The following is a 4,633-nucleotide window of genomic DNA, read 5'->3' as shown; positions in this document are numbered from 1 at the left end:
GCTAGAGGACCAGAAAAAAGGGTTGTACCCCAATTGCGAAGATGGCAACACAAAGCTCGGTACCGTACAGGAATTGCTGCAGTGGAAGGCAGAGAATGTTGTGCCTGACAAAGGATTTGAGAAGCTACTGAAAATATTGAAGAAGAAGCTTCCAAAGGATAACGAATTGCCCGACAGTACATACGCAGCAAAGAAGGTCGTATGCCCTCTAGGATTGGAGGTGCAGAAGATACATGCATGCCCTAATGACTGCATCCTCTACCGCGGTGCGTACAAGGATCTGAACGCATGGCCGGTATGCGGTGCATTACGGTATAAGATCAGACGAGATGACCCTGGTGATGTTGACGGCGAGCCCCCCAGGAAGAGGGTTCCTGCGAAGGTGATGTGGTATGCTCCTATAATACCACGGTTGAAACGTCTGTTCAGAAACGGAGAGCATGCCAAGTTGATGCGATGGCACAGTGAGGACCGTAAGAAAGACGGGAAGTTGAGAGCACCCGCTGACGGGTCGCAGTGGAGAAAAATCGAGAGAAAGTACTGGGATGAGTTTGCAAGTGAGCCAAGGAACGTATGGTTTGCTTTAAGCGCGGATGGCATTAATCCTTTCGGGGAGCAGAGCAGCAATCACAGCACCTGGCCCGTGACTCTATGTATGTATAACCTTCCTCCTTGGATGTGCATGAAGCGGAAGTTCATTATGATGCCAGTTCTCATCCAAGGCCCTAAGCAACCCGGCAATGACATTGATGTGTACCTAAGGCCATTAGTTGAAGAACTTTTACAGCTGTGGAATGGAAACGGTGTACATACGTGGGATGAGCACAAACAGGAGGAATTTAACCTAAAGGCGTTGCTGCTCGTGACCATCAACGATTGGCCCGCTCTCAGTAACCTTTCAGGACAGACCAACAAGGGATACCACGCATGCACGCACTGTTTACTTGACACCGATAGTATATACCTGGCAAGCTGCAGGAAGAATGTGTACCTGGGCCATCGTCGATTTCTTCCGACCAACCAACAATGTCGAAAGAAAGGCAAGCATTTCAAAGGCGAGGCAGATCACCGGAAGAAGCCCGCCATGCGTACCGGTGATCACGTACTTTCTATGGTCAATGATTTACACGTAATCTTTGGAAAGGGTCCCGGCGGACTAGTTGTTCCGAGTGACGCTGGGGGACACGCACCCATGTGGAAGAAGAAATCTATATTTTGGGACCTACCCTACTGGAAAGACCTAGAGGTCCGCTCTTCGATCGACATGATGCACGTGACGAAGAACCTTTGCGTGAACCTGCTAGGCTTCTTGGGCGTGTATGGGAAGACAAAAGATACAGCTGAGGCACGGGAGGACCTGCAACGTTTGCACGAAAAAGACGGCATGCCTCCAAAGCAGTATGAAGGTCCTGCCAGCTATGCTCTTACCAAAGAGAGAAGGAAATCTTCTTTGAATGCCTGCTTAGTATGAAGGTCCCGACTGGCTTCTCGTCGAATATAAAAGGAATAATAAATATGGCAGAGAAAAAGTTTCAGAACCTAAAGTCTCATGACTGCCACGTGATTATGACGCAACTGCTTCCGGTTGCATTGAGGGGGCTTCTACCGGAAAACGTCCGATTAGCCATTGTGAAGCTATTTGCATTCCTCAATGCAATCTCTCAGAAGGTGATCGATCCAGAAATCATACCAAGGCTAAGGAGTGATGTGGTGCAACGTCTTGTCAGTTTCGAGCTGGTGTTCCCACCATCCTTCTTCAATATCATGACGCACGTCCTAGTTCATCTAGTTGACAAGATTGTCATTCTGGGCCCCGTATTTCTACACAATATGCACCCCTTTGAGAGGTTCATGGGAGTCCTAAAGAAATATGTCCGTAACCGCGCTAGGCCAGAAGGAAGCATCTCCATGGGCCATCAAATAGAGGATGTCATCGGGTTTTGTGTTGACTTCATTCCTGGCCTTAAGAAGATAGGTCTCCCTAAATCGTGGTATGAGGGGAGACTGACTGGAAAAGGCACGCTTGGAAGGGACTCAATAATATGCAGGGACGGATATTCTTGGTCTCAAGCATACTACACAGTTCTACAGAACTCTACCTTGGTGACCCTGTATGTTGATGAACACAAGAACAGTCTGCGCTCCAAACACCCGGAGCAGTGCGACGACTGGATTACATGTGAACACATCAGGACTTTCAGCAGTTGGTTGGAAGCACGTATCAGAGGTTACAATACTGTTTGTGATGAGCTGTACTTGTTATCCAGGGGACCATCTTCGACTGTTACGATTTGGAAAGGATACGAGATAAATGGGAATACATTTTACACGATTGAACAAGATCAAAAGATCACCAAACAAAACAGCGGTGTCCTCTTTGATGCAACAACCGAGAGGGGAAAGGACACATATTATGGTTACATAGTGGACATATGGGAACTTGACTACGGACATGATTTTAAGGTCCCTTTGTTTAAGTGCAAATGGGTCAATCTGTCAGGAGGCGGGGTACATGTAGACCCACAGTACGGAATGACAATAGTGGATCTGAAAAATCTTGGGTACACTGACGAACCATTCGTCCTAGCCAATGATGTGGCACAGGTTATCATTGTGAAGGACATGTCTACTAGACCGACAAAGAGAAAAGATAAGGAAGCGAATACATCATACGATGAGCCAAAGCGCCACATAGTTCTTTCAGGAAAAAGGGACATCGTTGGAGTGGAGGACAAGACAGACATGTCTGAAGATTATGAAAAGTTTCATGAAATTCCTCCCTTTAAAGTCAAGGCTGACCCCAGCATCCTGATAAACGATGAAGATTATCCATGGTTACGGCGCAATAAGCAAATGACACAAGCGAAGAAAAAGTGAAGACTTTCTCCCGCAACTATTATGATGATACCATGCCACTTTTGTAACTGACGAGTATGATACCATTATCCGTTTTGTACATGCACATGCTATGTGTGGGTCAATTTATGATACCATGCCAACTTTCAACTTTTTCAGACTTCATTTGAAATGCTTTAATGTCTTATGTTTCGGCCCTCATAATAATTAAAAATAGCAACAATAAGTATTTTGTTGTAAGTAGAAACAAAATAAAATAAATAAAGCAAGAAAGAAAACAAAAAAACAAAAAAAGTGTTTTCAAATTTGAAAAGTAATGGCACTAACACAAAGTTTATAATTTTCCGAAAATTAAAAGCAAAAAATAATTAAAAAATAAAGCAAAAAACAAAAGAAAATAAAAAGTGCAGAAAACAAAACAAAAAAACAACAATAAGTATTTTGTTGTAAGTAGAAATAAAATAAAATAAATAAAGCAAGAAAGAAAACAAAAAAAAGTGTTTTCAAATTTGAGCGGTGGCGGCGGCGGCGGTGGCGGGCGAATCGGGTGAGCGGTGGCGGCTCGAAGATGCGCCGTTAGAGGATGAACCGGGGGAGTAGCGGCAGATCCGCGGAGGGGACCATTGGCCACCACGCGCGTCCGGCCATTGGGAGGAGAGGGGGCGGCAGGCAACGGCGCAGGAGGCTCCGACGGATGGGCTAGGGAAAGGAGGGTAAGGAGAGGAGGGAGGGAAGATTTTTTTACTCAATCGCCGAGTGGTGGAGTAAATACAGGGAGATTCGCCGCGGCTGAGTATAATTTTTACTCCACTAACGCCGACCAGGGATCGGCTAGGTCGCGGTTTGTTTTACTCCTCTAACCGGTTATTGGGATTGGTTAGAAATGCCCTAACCTACTCTGCTCGCATTAGAAAACAAGAGCAGATAACTTGCTCTGCTCTGCATGCAACTTGTTTTTGTTGACATGCATTTCCATCGGCCGGCAGCTTGTTTTTCCTTTAACATCTAGTTGGTGTGTTCTCCATCCCATGTTATTAGTGATCATTCTACTTCTCATTTTGGTAGGCATGTTTGTGCAAAATTTGCTTAATATATGTACAAAATAAATTTGAGAAATGATCTCAGGGATAATATTTTGGTTGGCAGTTGGCTACATCCGGATATTTTTCTTTTATCCATTGATGACAACAAACCAGCAACTACCAGTTGCGCTGTGCTGAAGAAAGGTATAGAAAATAGGAATAGTGCAGCATGACAAACAAAATTGTTGCCATCTATCATCGTGGTAGTACCATACGACTTGTAGGTGCTGAAAAGTTTCGCTATAAATAGGCGGGCATTTTGGTTCAAGGACGGCCACAAAGCAAGCAAGCAGCTAGCATTCCTTGCAAAGACTAGAACAGAAAGAGATCTCCAAGCACGCAACGATATGGTAGGAGTATCAGCCTACTGCCTATCTAGCTTTCTACTTCCTTTGTTTTGTAGACTAATATATGATGTTTTAGATCACTAGTGAAGATCGATTACTTTATTATTGTATAGGTAACCTAACAAAAGATATACTCCTCCATCGATTAACCGCGTCCGTGCATGCAGTCAACGCCGGCGATGAAGATCGGCCCGTATGGCGGCCCAGGAGGTAATCACTGGGACATTAATGCTCTCAATCCGCCCAAAAGGCTTGTGAGCATCCAGATTTGGAGCACTGATTCCTCCTGCGAAGGGGCCGGCGGGGTCGTCAACGGCATCTCGTTCAGCTATCTTGACATGGCAGGGC

General features: G+C 45.2%; 1 long non-coding RNA gene across 1 annotated transcript; it reads left to right on the top strand.

Annotated features, from left to right (window-relative positions):
- The first annotated feature begins 4,157 nt into the window (after positions 1-4,157).
- On the top strand, positions 4,158-4,633 carry LOC123175605 (uncharacterized). The gene is made up of 2 exons (XR_006488035.1): positions 4,158-4,288; positions 4,453-4,633. It is a non-coding gene; the product is annotated as an uncharacterized lncRNA (long non-coding RNA).

This window comes from Triticum aestivum, unplaced genomic scaffold, assembly GCF_018294505.1.
Source record: "Triticum aestivum cultivar Chinese Spring unplaced genomic scaffold, IWGSC CS RefSeq v2.1 scaffold40964, whole genome shotgun sequence".
NCBI classification, from domain to species: Eukaryota; Viridiplantae; Streptophyta; class Magnoliopsida; order Poales; family Poaceae; genus Triticum; species Triticum aestivum.
Note: the sequence above shows the minus strand (reverse complement) of the source record. Positions and strands in the feature narration are given on the sequence as shown.